Genomic DNA, 15,674 nt, shown 5'->3' with positions numbered 1-15,674 from the left:
CTCTTCTGGCACTATGGTTCATTGTATGATTTAATTGACATAAACATGCTCGACTCAATATATGACAATATGTAATTTGTGTAATATGAGCAACAATACTGTCCTGAATTTAAAACAATTTGGTCATGAAGTTAGTCACTGTGACATAATTGTTGGTTTCTATTGACTGGTGGGTTCTGAGGCAACAATGTATGACTATAACATGCACCATTACACTCACCCATATTATGTTTTGGGCACAGCGTTTAATAATGTGTATTAAAAATCTTTGATGCTTGCCCAGTCTCAAAAGCCCATGGCACGTGCCTGGCACATACCATGGGGGGGGGTATATTAAATACAAAAATAAATATCTGGAGCAGAATTATCCGGAGCATGTTCATTTATTATTGATGCGTGATGAATAGCCAGGTCTCCGGTGCGCCATATTAAGTTTCAGTCCCTCTCTGCTGTCTTTAAATATTCCTCAAGACTGAGAGCTCCAAAGTTAACTTCAATTACATGCGTGATTAGATCTACACAAGCTTCCATTAGTGGATATTTAAGCTTCGGGCCCAGAAAGCCCTCAATGCGGACTGGGTCAAACGCAAGAATATGCCGTATTGATTTACTTACCACTAGCACTTTTTTCGTCTTTTTGTCTATTCAAGAATAATTAGAACAGGGTTTCCCTTTGTGAGAAATGTAAACTGACTGCTTGTTTCTGATTGTTTGAGATTTCTGATTGTGAGTGGTTTTGTCGTGTGTATTTATTCTGGTAGTTTTGTAGAACAAATGGCGACATCTCACGTTGTTGAAGTCAGAAGTCTCATTTTCCAATCAGCTAATGTGCTACGTTAGGATGTTTGCCACTGATGTCATGACATTTTCTACTTCATCACCACTTATGATGAAATAATGTTTTTATGACATTTATTAGACCATAAAGATATTAGTTTCTCCCATCCCAATTAGTTCAACCCAATGTGAAAGCTGTTCACAGCCCATTTTATTTCTGTAAAGTTTAGGTAGTATAATTTGGATGGTACTTGAGTTTATCCATTGGAAATTGGTTGAATGATGAAGAGTTGCCATTACATACCAAAATGGAGGCAGGTGGTTGGAGACTGGGGGTTAAAGGATTAGCTAGCATTGGCAATTAGCCCCCTTCTGGTAGATACCATAACAACACAGTTCAAAACATCTTTCTGGATTGGCGGCCATTAAAATGTAGCTGTGAATTCAGACTAGAGGCCTGCTGCCTGGCCTGAGCCAAACAGGACTCAATAAGCCATCGGGTTTTGAGCTGGGTTCTAGGAACATTTTTCAGGTTTAACTTTGGGTTTGGGTCAGGTTTGTGATGAGGGGCTAATGAAAATAAATTCTAACTCTCAAATACACCTGAACAGGCTAGTTAGGAGAATGTGTTTTTGTGTGTTCTGCTCTATTTTTCAATTGTTTTTCTATGTAAACACGTGCTAGATAGATGTCTTTGAACATTGCATCACATCTTGCTGTTTTCTCAGCGTCTCTTGCAGGACCGCTGTATTCAAGTTAAAAATAACATACGTTTTAAAAAACGCATTTCAAGACACCTGCAATTCCAGATTGTTCTTCCTACAGCAAAGTTTCATTACTTGATAAACAGTAGGCCAATATCTTTTCCCTTTTGCCCTGGTCAGCTAATGGACCGCAGAGCCTTGCATCAGCCAAACAAGTGCCACTGAGATGAATGAGAATGCTAGAGGATCGTTCCATACAGTAGGTATTGTAGACCTCCTTGGTGGCATGTGGTATTAGGGGAACATTCCCATTCTAGAGACCATTTTATTAGACAAAACTAAGTATACGCATATGAGTGCAAAATGATGTCATCAACATTTTTGGCCTGTTTTCCTGGAAGAAAAAGGCTCTAAATTAAATGTAAATGTTTACATCATCTTAAAGTTAATTTAGAAGTACACTACCATATAGATTACCTAAAAGCTCCCAGACACCAAGCCACAAAATCCCAATTTTGATTTCATGGTGTCTTTTAAGATGAGTACTACAAAACAGGCCTGAAAGAAGCCTATCCGATGGGAGACAACAGGAAGGAAGCAGAGATGGCAAAAAAGAAAGATAGTGAGCGAGAGAAGGAGAGATGGAGGAAGAGAGAGGGAGAACAAGATTAAAAAGGGAGGGAGAGAGGCAGAGGCCCGATGAAGCGGGGAGCGAAAGGAGGAAGATATATGAGCGTCCTGAGTTATTGTGACAAGCATAGACCATATCAGCCACTGTTTGTTTGCACACCACCTCTCTCTCGCTCGATCCCCCCACCTCACATTAAAGCGACTGTCTCACTCTCTCTGTCTCTCTCTCTCTCTAGCCATCTCATCACCTGACACACAGCCAGATGTTATAGACTGATAAGGACCACGGGCCCTTTCCTCCACAACTGGGTACCTACACACATTTATAGAAAATAAATGTACTCACACACATACACACTCACGATAACTGATTGAGACCAGAATCAAATACATTATGATGTTTTTAACCATTTATAAAATAGGAAAGATGTGACCAGTGTTGGGGAGTAACTGACTAAAAGTAGTGGTGCTACTAGCATATTTTTTCAGTGGTGTTGACAGTTATATATATAATATATATAATGGATTAACACAAATGAATGTGATTAATCATGCTCACAGACCATAAAAAACAGAGTTCACCTTCATGTTTTATGAGTTTACGGTCAATAGGGGGCAGTAAGCAAAACTCCAGCTGTACAGGCAACAAACCACAGTTTCAAACTACGTTAAACATGAGCCTACAAGGTTAGCATAGAATAGCATAATTTAGCGGTCTCAAGTCAAGTCAATTTACATTTACATTTACATTTATTCATTTGGCAGAGGCTTTTATCCAAAGCGACTTACAAAAGAGGAAAAACAACAAAATATTTTTTTATTTGTATAGCGCCTTTCACAACACACATCGTTTCAAAGCAGCTTTACAGAAGATCAGCAATTAACAGACGATAAAACTGTAATGTCTATAAAGTCGATAAATCATCATTGTGTAATTTAGATAAAATATGATTCTTAATCGTGTTTAAAAATAATTAAATAATAATTGTATTAATAACCCCAGTGAGCAAGCTGTGGCAAGGATCACAAAACTCCATCTCATATACATTCTATGGGTGGTACACTGGGGAGGAAACAAAAGGCAATTTTTAATGGTTATATATGGTGGAGCTGAATAAATTGCTTTTGTGAGGAAACAGTTGATCGCTTAATGAATTGAAGTCCTGTCTGCTAATCTTCAACATGTTTTACAATAAACAATCCTTTTGGAGTGAAATGTGTGTGGAGTTTATATATATATATATATATATATATATATATATATATATATATATATATATATATAAATATATTAGGGCTGTCGATTTAATGCGTTAATTCAGTGCGATTAATTGTATTAAAAATAACGTGTTTAAAAAATTAACGCAATTAATCGCAGATTGTAATAAGGAAGATTCCTGAGAAATGCAAGCTTGTAGTACCACCTGTTTATTCCAGAGGGCAGTAATTGAAACTTCAGCTGTATGGTAACGTGCAGTTTATACAGTGAACAAAACAACCATCCAGCAGCACAACATAAACAAGCATTACGTTCTTGCGTTCAAAACACTTGATGGAGTGCAAATTCGAACTAAGGGATCTCAAGATGTGTTCTAAGTATTAAACTATATTTAAAATGACACAGTGTCCTAAAAAATGTATGTTTATGACGCAACGCACCCGAGACACTACACAACCATGTCTGATGCTTGTTGAAATGGACGGGTCCTTAAACTGGAGTGGTGGTGGTGTAGTGGTCTAAACCACATAACTGGTAAACTGGCAATCAGAAGGACACTGGTTTGATCCCCACAGCCACCACCATTGTGTCCTTGAGCAAGGCACTTAACTCCAGGTTGCTCCGGGGGGATTGTCCCTGTAAGAAGGGCTCTGTAAGTCACTTTTGATAAAAGCGTCTGCCAAATGCATAAATGTAAATGTAAACAAGCCCTCATAATAAATCTTGAACTGACTGACGAATTCACTTGTGAAATGGATTGCTGTGAACTGTATGCCAATGATTGACTTATGTTCAATAAAATGGTAGTAAACAATACATTGTATTCTAAAGTCATTCTTTTGTATTGTCTTATCAATGATTAACTCTTCTGCCACAAGAATATAATGCATTTTAATTATCTGAATATATATATATATATATATATATATATATATATATATATATATATATATATATATATATATATATAATTTAAAAATATTTAAAGATAAATATGTATAATTATTTCATCATTATATATTGAATTATTGTTATATGAGGAGCTTTCTCAGCAAATATTTGTATATGCAATTAAATGCAATTAATCGCGATTAATTAATCGCAAAAGACGCAAGCGAAGATGGCACCACAGGATGACCCGGAGACCTCAGTGACCTCTTCGAGAACACAGCAATAGCCTTGAAGTGGCCGCCCTAACAGTGGGTGGTCCATCTGCTGCTGCTGCTGTCTGGGGAAGCCCAACTCACGGCACACCAAATTCAGGTGTCCAACCTCCAGGGGTATTCCAATTTGAAGAAAGCCATCCTTTAATGGGTCAGCCGCAGCCCAGAACAGCATTGCCAGCGGTTCTGCACAGTGATGCTGAGCGAGGTCAGCCGCCAGTTCGACTTTGCACAACAGCTCCGCGATGCCTGCGGTTACTGGCTGAGGAGGACGACGATGCCGATGATGTCATCAACATCATTGTGCTGGAGCAGTTTGTCTCCCCGCTGCCAAAGGTGACAGCAGAGTGTGTCCTCTGCCACCGTCCATCTCTCTCTCTTTCCCCTGTATCCTGTTTCTGTTTCCCGAAAAGGAGGAATTCCTTCCCCAAAACCGGTCCCCAGGTTCTGTGGGCCGTTCATCTGCTCTCATCCACAGGCTGGTGAATCCGCTGCCACCGGTGTGGGCATGAAGGCTGGGCCGGTCTGCTGGAGCAACGGGGGTCCTGGGTGAAGGTATAGTGTGTGCATGGGCATATTCACGATTACCCATTAATGATGGTCATCATTCAATTTTGGGGACAAAAGCATAGTGTAGAGGCTGTGGTTAGTTTGTGCCTCACCTATCCACTAATCTTAGGGACGAATTGGCCAGCATGTGCTGCTTTATTGAGGGAACTCTGTGTGGATGGGTCCTGTAACAGAGTGTCTCGGTGTATGGTTTATGATGCACTGGCTGGTGAGGCAGAGCCGGGCCGTCTACATCTGCTCCACATCAGGATGACTTAAGGGAGCAGGAAGTGCAGGCTTCCCCAGCCCTTAGAGGATTCCCTGCAGGGGATTTCCCTTTGGAGCACCCTTAGGCATGCCTTTGATCAAGTGACAGTGATTGATGGTCAACGTCTTCAGCCAGATATTGCACTTGGAAATCTGTATTTTTCAATAATCAAGGATCGGTTGTATCGAGTGAAAGAGGATGCTCATACAAAGGAAAATAAAACCCAATTGTTAGTACCAAAGAGCTGTCGGAAAATATTATTCCAGATGGCTAATTTTAATCCGATTGCGGGTCTCTTAGGGCAGGAAAAAACACTGAACTATCTAATGACCTGTATCTGTTGGCTGGGCATTCACAGGGATGTTCGAAGATGGTGTGTCCGGGATGCCGTGAACGTCAGCTGGTGAATCCGCCGGCCACACCAAGAGCGCCATTGTGCTCCCTTACCTTGATTGAGGTCCCCTTTAAACTAATTGGCATGGGCATTTTCGGGCCATTAGAGCAGATGACACATGGGCATCGCTTTGTTTTGGTTCTGGTGTACTATGCAACGCAATATCCGGAAGCAGTTCCACTGCGCAGCATCTCAGCACATAGTGTTGCGGAGGCACTTTTCAGAATAATCTCCTGAGTGGGGATTTACGAAAGAAAACCTTACTAATCAGAGCACAACGTTTATGTCATGTGCACTAAGTGAACTGTACAAATTATTGGGGATTGAATTGATTCGGACCAGCGTTTAACACCCCCAAACAGATGGCTTGGCCAAACTATTTAATCAGCTCACTAAAGAATATGATTCGTAAGTTCGAAATTGGGTGAAAGTGGCTCGAGTCCCTATTATTTGCAGTACAAGAGGTGCCGCAAGCCTCCGCGGCGTTCTCCCCATTTTAATTATTGTATGGGTTGCAGCGTGCTCGACGACCTATATGAAAATTGAGAGGAGGAACCTACAAACAACAAAAATTAAATTCAATACATTGTTGTACTGTGAGCAAAACTCCACACACTGGGGCAATTAACACAGGAGAATTTGCTCCAGGATCAAGAACACCAAAGCCGGCTGTATAATAGGGGTACTCGGCTACGGGAATAAGTGACAGGCCGGATGGCTCCCTGGCCTGAGTCGGGAGAAGGGGATATGTGGTGATGAGGGCGTGGCTGAGCGACGTCTGTGGAAAGTGAGGGTGATAGAGGGAGTGTGGTAAGTGTTGGCACCTGTGGGAAATCACCACTAACGGCTGTTTTGTGTTTGCAGTGAGAGTGGAGAGTGATTTAAATGGGGATCCAGACCACCAGAGGAGAGAGAGAGAGCCGAGCCTGCACTTGTGTGTGTGTGTGAGCGTGAATTTATCACTTTGTGGGGACCAAATATCCCCATAAGTATAGTAAACCCGAAATGTTTGACCTTGTGTGGACATTTTGTCGGTCCCCATGAGGAAAACTTATACTTATAGCTTATAAATCAACTTCTTCTTCGAGTCCGTTGCAATCTCAGATGTCGTTCTGCCAATATCTGGCGCAGATAACAGCTGATGTAGTTGGTTCAGCCAGATCCTGGGCACTGCACTGAGGGGCGTTTTCACACTCCAGTAGATGGGACATTGTCTGTACTGCTCCGCAGCTACATGTGTCGTCTGTCTGGTGGTTTCATGTTTTCATAAGTGCTTTGCACCTGCCCTGTTCCACTCGTAATCTGTTGAGGGTCTTCCAGGTTAGCCATGGGAGATCGTGCCCGCTGGCGAGACATTCAGTCGGGTGATTCCTCTCTCCATCCAGTCCAGGGCTTGTGAGTTTAGGTGGTTCCATTCATCTTTCCAAATGTTGGTCCTTGCTATTTCTTTGGTTGTCTGGAGAGGTGGGACTGTCAGTAGGAAACTGGCTCTCGATTTCAGACGGGGTGGGGGTGCTATGTGTCCGTGCAGGGGGTGTCTGGTGTCAAACTCCTGTGCTCTCCGCTCGTCTTGAGCGACAATGGATCGTCTGATGTGGGGGGGGGGGGGCAATGCCAGCTATGGCGTAGAGGCACGGGACTGGCGTTGTCTTTATACACCGGCAGGTGATAATGCGGCAGGTGTCGTTGAGGGCTGTGTCAATCAGTTTGGTATGGTGGGAGCGGCTCCAGCTTGAGCACGCGTATTCGGCTGTGGAGAAGCACAGGGCTAGGGCAGTTGCTTGGATGGTTGGTGGATCGGCGCCCCATTTTGAGTTTACCAGTTTGCGCAGGATGTTATTTCGAGTGTTGATCTTGGCTTTGGTGTTCTGAAGGTGAGTTTTAAATAACTAAATTGTAAATCAACTAAATTGTGTTTTTTGAAAATGTAAAAATGCAGAAAGTTTTGTGTGAGGGTTAGGTTTAGGGGTTAGAATATATAGTACGTACAGTATAAAATGCATTATGTCTATGGAAAGTCCCCATAAAGCATGGAAACACAACGTGTGTGTGTGTGTGTGTGTGTGTGTGTGTGTGTGTGTATGTGCGTGTGTGTGGGCATCATTTGCATGTACAAAAAAACATTGAGCAAAAATAAAGATACCTTTTGAGTTTGATTCGCCTTCTCCCGCTTCCTCCTTGAGAGCGTGAAAGAAACCTGTCACACACGTACTTGTAACTGAAAATACATTGTGTAGGCTACATGAAAGCTACATATACACAACATATCATCCAGTGATGTCAAGACTAAATAATCTTTGTCCTTTGATAATGATTTGGGTTTAATTTTAATAGAAAACTATGGAGTTGATCTCTGTGGCACTGTAGAATTTTGAGCAGCCCCCAGAGACGGCAAGTGGTGGAGGCATGTTTTTTCTTCATAGAAAATAATTGTTTCGAATTTTAGAACATGCCATGTCATCTGCCAGACATGTCTCTTGTGTGACCCCCTTTAATTTACCCTGCTGCTCACACTTTACCAAATTTGTGTTGAGAAAAATGTCTGAAGAGACAAAGACTGTTAGAGAATCATACTGTATATTGATAATCATCTGGAACATTTTCTGATTATCAATGCATGAAAAAGGCATCAATCCCAAGCCTACTTGTAGTCATTTATATAATATTCATATTTTTTTAACTAAATTAGTATTGATACATTTAATCTTTTCAGTAAACACAGGAATGAGCAGTTGTCTCAGACAACTCAGAGTCAGATATTCCAATAAAAGTTGCGTTTGCGTTTGAGAAACCGAATTAGCTAGAAATAAATGATCACAATTAGAAGATACACATCATATACATTTGATGTATCAAGCAACATCCTAAGAACAGATCCCTGGACTCGAAAACAATTACAGCATTGTTTTGAAAGTGCCATAGTGCCACAGTTTTTTTCGTCAAAATCAGTCAACAAATGGCTTAATTAGAGATATCGATGTCTCTGCATATTAAACTTGGATAGGAGAAAAAATTATAGCATTGAAGAAATTACACATTTCACCTTTAAATGTTGCTGTTTTTCACTATGTTTTCTACTCAGTTAAAATAAGATAAAGATAAATGATAAATGAAGATACATTATTGGAGGCCAAATGCTGCAGGCCTAATCGACATCCTTGTTGAAATACTATGTAGGCCTATATGTAGGGAAGATTGGGGAAGTTGTCACAAGGGCTACACCTCAGTATCTAGTGAGCTGACACAATTTAAAAAAACAACAACAAAAAAGCTTGTAGTGTAGCAAACATCTTTTTCAAAAAAGGATAATTGACTGTAGCTGAACTACTCCAAATTATGATTTGACAAGCTACTGTTTTAAAATAGCTTCCCAAGACTGGATGTGACAGCGATTAATTGTGAGAAGAGCAGAAGAGGTAACAATAAATATTAAAAATAAAATAGAAAAAGCTATAGAGGAGCATGACAAGTGCAAATGTGCCAAAGAAAGATTTCAAAAACTGAACTTTTCCATCACACACGGAAAGCCAGAAAGGGAAAAGATACAAATGGTCTTTCCGTGAGCTTCCTGGCTCTTCAATCATTTTTCTCTGTCATAATCGGTTTATTCCATAACTGCTTCTCCTCACATCATCATTAGTCGCTGATAATTACATTATTCAATAGGGGAAGGAGAATTACGCTGCCGGCGCGCTATCTGATGAGTTTTTTTTCTCTCTGTTCACAGCCATTTCCGTGGGCCTCTCATGCTACTCTTTTAGCCGATAGAGCTTGTTTGTGATAGTAATTACAATTTAATGATGGCCATGTCCGCTGCAGTTATTGCTTGAAAATAGCATTATTATATCACTTTTTCATGCATTTGCTACCGAGTGGGTGTATTCTGTAAATGCCTCAGAATAAATAGGAGTGTCAGAAAACAAGTGAACATGATTGGTCTGCACTCATCATTGTGATGTCATAATGAAGGTGATTCTACATGAGATAACAATGGCTTACCGTTGTGCTGGTAAAGTCTAGGTTACGGATGTAACCTCCATTCCCTGATGGAGGGAACGAGACAATGTGTCGAAGAAGCGACACTAGGGGTCTCACTTGAGAGCCTTTTGCATCACTTATCTATGAGAAAAGGCCAATGAGAAATTGGCAGACAGAATTTGCATGTCCCGCCCAAGGACATATGAGTATAAAGGGAGGGAAATGCGTCTGTTTCATTCAGGATTCTTCTGAGGAGCCGACAATGAGGTTCGGCCGCAACAGTGGCTCGGTTCAGCGACGTGGCCGGGAGGACACAACGTCTCGTTCTTTCATGTCTACGACAGCAGGTGGTAGATCAGCTAGATCCCGTCCAGGGGCCAGACGTGGAGGTTCCAGAGGTCTGGGTGCAGATGCCAGAGCATGCCCCGTCCCTGAGAAAGAAGGTCCTTCCTCAGGGGGATTTGCCTGGGAGGGGTTGTCGCGAGGAGTACGAGATCCGAGAACCAAGTCCGAGTGGGCCAATAGGGAGCCACTAGAATGACTTGTTACCCGTCCTCCCACACCTTGCACAGCACATGTGCAAGCAGGCTCATTTACATTTACATTTATGCATTTGGCAGACGCTTTTATCCAAAGTGACTTACAGAGCCCTTATTACAGGGACAATCCCCCTGGAGCAACCTGGAAAACTGAATTGCATAATTGAGTCGAATGGTCCTGGCCAGCCAGCGTGACGGATTGGAAAGTGAGAGCCATGTGTACAAGCTCCGTGCTAGGAGCACTAAGGGGACGATTATTTTTGACAGCAGCGGGGCAGAGTAGGTAATGCGGCATCGGGAGACAAAAACGTGTCCTGAGGCTCTGGTGCTGAGAGAAGACTCGAAGCACTTGCCTACATCCTTACACCAGGTGGGGGGCGGGTTAGTTACAGCAAACACTTACAGTAAGTAAACTTAACTGAAAATTCTCCTCCCGGCCTCCACCGAGGGACGGAGTGGTCTGCTTACCAGCTCCAGAGAAAACATCTTGGTCCCTGGGTTGTCCGTCTCAGGAACGCTTGGGAGCCTTCCGGGTCCTCGAAGGGGTTCGTGAGACGGGGGGCGTGCGCCTCCTGCTCGACTCTGGGGCTGAGAGCTGGGCCCAGGTTGAGGTGGAGCAGTGTGTTTCTTAGGTGCCAAAGGAGGAAACACTCAGCGGGCAGACGGGGCACGCCCAGTGCTGGAGGTGCGGCAGGGCATGATGTGAGATATGTCCTCCGTCTGCTTTTTCATCGTTTAGAACTGCTAGGCGAAGTCCTCGACGGTGTCATGCATCTCGACCGTGTTCAGCCACAGATGACGTTCCTGAACCACGATAGTGGCCATCGCCTGCCCGAGTGACCACGCTTTGACCTTCGTGGCCCTGAGGGCGAGGTTGGTCGCTGTAGGCTTTGGAGGTCAGTGAAGACGTCATCCTACAGGCCTTGAAGGGGAGCACAGGGCGACCCCGCCAGGTGTCGGCGTTCTCGGGGCACAGGTGGATCGCAACCACCTGAGGGAATGCTGTGTACCCGTGGGCCGCTCCGCCATCGAGGGTATTGGGAGCGGATGAGCGAGATGCACAGTGACGGATGGAGAAGACACTTCCGGGAAGAAAGGAACCTGGGGAGGGGGGGTTGCGGGGGGCACGGGGATGTACCCGGCGAAACCGCGGCCGCTGCCATCCCCAAATCGCCTCCATCGCCAGCCGGGTCGTCCTCAATCCCGTGGGAAGAAGGAGCAACACGGCGTGGCTGGAGTGGCATTCCTTCTGAGGAAGGAAAGCCGCGACTGCAACGTTGCCATAGTCATGTTCTCACAGTGAGAACATTAGCCATCCACAAATGCTGCCTTGGTGTGATCGCTGCCCAGACACACGAGACAGCGCCTGTGGCCGTATCCAGAAACTACACAGGGTTAGAAGGGCATCTTTATAAAGACGCGTCCTGAAGAGGATGTTCAACGCCAGCTGTGTATATGCTCTTTTAGAGAAAATAACTCTTTTAGAGAAATAAACTCTTTTACTGAGCTGTCAAGGCCCAGGGGCAAACCTGCACTGCCGTGCAGAGAAGGAGAAAGCCGCTGATACGCGCCATAGATCCAACAGCAATCGCTCAGAGATGAGAGGAACAGTGTGTGACTCGCAGCTAGCTGCATACACAACCAGTCGGCTCCGAAGAAAATTTCTGAATGAAACAGATGCATTTCCCTCCCTTTATACCCGTATGTCCTGGGCGGGACATGCACATTCTGTCCTGCCAATTTCTCATTGGCCTTTTCTCATAGATCAGAGATGCAAAAGGCTCTCAAGAGAGACCCCTAGTGTCGCTTCTTCGACACAACGACGAAGTGAGCGACAGACAGGCAATGTTGGATATTTTCAGAAGGTTTTGGGCTAGATTCATTTCAAGCTAAAGGAACAGTAAAATCTGGAAATAAGCCTAACCTCCTGAAGAGTAAAAGACAAATTTACAATCAAAAATGTAACCTATGAATCATGTTCATCCTTGATTATGTGAACGCAATTACTTCCTGGTTCCCACAGGACCAGAATGTGTGTCTCAGATTAGATTAATTTTAAGCAAATGGAACAGTTCTTCCAGAAAAATTTTCGGAAGAAACTGTTCAATGCGAAACTAGCCACTACAATGCTAGTGTGTCAGTTCCTTCTTGTATCCAAAATGTTCCTTCTTGTATCCAAAATGTACCAACAGCTTTGTCTATGGATAATACATCTTCTGTTTTAATTTGACTAAATTCTAAGTAAATATTGGGCAGAATATATGTTTGATTTTAACACTTTTGTGTACATCCTATTTGTCATCATTCAATTCATTCGTATATATTGACCATTGGCCGCTATTCTCTCATGGGCTGACTGTCTGACTGAGATTCATCCTCTGCTACCTGGATTGAGGCAAATCACTACGCAACCACAAGGAATGCCAAATTGGGGAGAAAAGGGGATAAAATAAAAATAAATAAAAAAATTCTATTGGTGGACAATTACCTCCAAGTCTCTATGAAATTTTGGTTCCCTTATTGAATTTACGTCTATGGGATTTGTTCTCCTGTTTTATCAGCTGGCTTTAAAAAATTTAAGTCTGAACACTTACAATTTGGTGTACCTTTTATATCTGTAGCCAGATGGATTGCACTGTGAATTTGGCAGCAAAAGTTCATCTTCTCTTTTACATTTTTCACAGAATTTTAAGCAAATATTGAGCAAAATATATGTTTGTTTGAGTTGAACACTTGTGTGTACATTTCATTTGTCATCATTCAATCATATATCTCGACCAAGCAAAGACGCTGACTACCACCCCTGGAGTAACAAGTTCAAATCCAGGGCATGCTTCAGCCAGGCTTCCAAATCAACAAATTGGCCCGGTTGCTAAGGAGGTTAGAGTCATGTGGCTTATCTTCCTCGTGGTCACTATAAGGTGGTTCTCGCTTTCGGTGGGGCGCATGGTTAGTTGTGCGAGGATGCCGGGGTGAATAGCATAAGCATCCACATGCACTAAGTTTCCACGTTGATTCACTCAGCAAGACATGTGCACAGGCTGACTGTGGAAACTGAGATTTGTTCAACGCCACGTTTTATGAAAGGACTGAGGCGAGTCACTGCGCCACCATGAGGAATTAAAGTGCTTTGGGAATTGGGCATAATAAATTGGGGAGAAAAAGGGATAACCCCATAAAAATATTTTTAGTGGACCATTGCCTACAAGTCTTTTGGTTTCCCTCCTTAACTGTACGTCTATGTTCTCCCATTTTATCAGCTGCCTTACAGAAATCTAAGTCTGAGCACTTAGAAGAGTTTTAAACAATTTGTGGTAACTTTCATGAATGGATCACACTGTGATTTCAGCAACAGTATTTGGAAAATTCTGCTGCTAAAATCTCTCCAGGGCACATGTGAGCTCCAGTTTCTGGGTGAAATGTCCACAGAGTTGTGGCCAAAAGCAAGTTGTATTATAAGCTGTAAATGATACAATCAACAGGAATGCATATTTTATTAATTTTAGGTACTTTTTATAGTAATGAAGCAATTATGCTAAACATTCTATTTGAATACATTATGGAAACATGTACTAAATAAAACACATTGTGTACATAATCAGTACCACTGCTCCTTATATGCATATTATTCACCGGCTGCCCATTGATGTCATTCCATAACCAGATAGCCTCGCAGCTTTCACTCGCACAACGCCTCACACAACCCTCCGCTACCAACAAGATAATTCATTACTATCTATGACTGCCCTTTTTTAGGCTTTGGTTTAGGTAAGTAACGCAAATCACTAATAATAAAGGTATAAGACATCTCAACGTTATTATTTAAGGTCAATTTTTTTGTTGTTACTGTTCATGACAGGCATCCCTCATGAGCTCTTTAAATGGGTGTGGTGAGCAGGGCGGAGCCAAGCGGCATCTGGGCAGAGCGAGGCTGGGAAGATAAGTGGTGAATGACTTTCAACTGCGTGCCACAGTCTCACGTTCCAGCGAGGGGCGGCAGGAGTACTTAAGGACAAGAGATAGCGGCTGATGGGAGAGAGAGATGTGTGAAGCTGTCTATGTGTAGCATGTTGAGCTGAATATCCAACAGAGTTTATGTGTAGAGTTTTGAGCTGAAAGGCTAACAGTGTTTATGTGCAGTGAAACTGAAAAGCATAGCGTAGTGTGAAGAAGTGTGTTATTGTGTGCGACTGAAAAGTGCAGCAATAAATGTCAACGTGTTGTCAAGCTGGCCCCAGCTTCCTCCTTGCAACTAACTGTTATAACGCATTTGTCACCCGACACCCACAGTGACAAGCAGGTGTAGAAGAGAGATTCAGAGTGTGCACATCTGACTTAGCGCACAAACATTTTTTATTAATACTTGCGTAACTGACACAGCACTCATGTAACATAAAGGGCCCTATAATCAGATTTATATTCATTAATATTCTTTACATCATTTTGCTTATTTTTTCCCCATCTAAAACTACACAGCAATTGAGATATACTGAGAATTACCGTAAATTCTCTAGAAAATTGACACCTTAAAACTTGTGGCCCTAACCCAAACCCCAACCCCAAACCTAACTTTCAGTGGAAAGCATGTCAATATGTCATTTTAGAGTGAAAATGCAACTTCTGCACTATGTTCATCTTTGTTTATGTGAACATGATTACTTTCTGCTTCCCAAAGGACTAGAATCCGTGTCTCGGAGGTCGTGACACAGGAAATGTAAATACATTGGAATTGATGCAAAAAGTTCTGATGGGAGATGCCACTAAATAAATTCAAAAATCCTATCCCTTGGCATGACCAATAGCAATAGTGATGCTTGCCAAATCACTACCAAAAATAAAATGAGTATAATTGCATGATTCTTATTTCAACTTGCATCACATTAAAAGCTGCTTGCATTTTAGATCCAGATTAAATAAAATAAAGTGGATTAAAAAATTTGCCCCAGTAGATGCACCATTGTTTGCGACTAGCGATAATCTGGGTCTTGGACTTCAAACCACATGAAACAAAACAATAAAACAGGAAGTTCAAAATTAAGACATACCATCTTCTACAACGTCCTCAACTACACAAGACAGAATCAACGCAAATCTCTCAGAACAATGCACAGCTTCAGGAGACATTTATTTACGTCCCAATCAATGTGACAATGATAACAAGTCTTCAGCCTCTGCCAGAAGCCCGAGCTCCCCTCTATCTGCCAGAGTTATCAGCTGAATTTTCTACAGAGGCTCAGGAGGGGGGACACACGACGGCAAGCCGTGACAAATACGGCAGGTGGTGCGTCAAGAAGATAAGCACTAAATAATGCCACTCTGACACAGGAGAGAGAGAGTAGGCAGATGGGGCCAGGCCACGCCATTCTGACAACACAGAAATGTTTCAGGCCCCCATTAAATGTATTAAAACGCGTAATGCAGGCATGCAGGTGGGATCCGTGGGGAATCGGGGG

The sequence above is a fragment of the Xyrauchen texanus genome, chromosome 45, assembly GCF_025860055.1.
Source record: "Xyrauchen texanus isolate HMW12.3.18 chromosome 45, RBS_HiC_50CHRs, whole genome shotgun sequence".
NCBI classification, from domain to species: domain Eukaryota; kingdom Metazoa; phylum Chordata; class Actinopteri; order Cypriniformes; family Catostomidae; genus Xyrauchen; species Xyrauchen texanus.
This window is presented reverse-complemented; position numbering follows the sequence as displayed.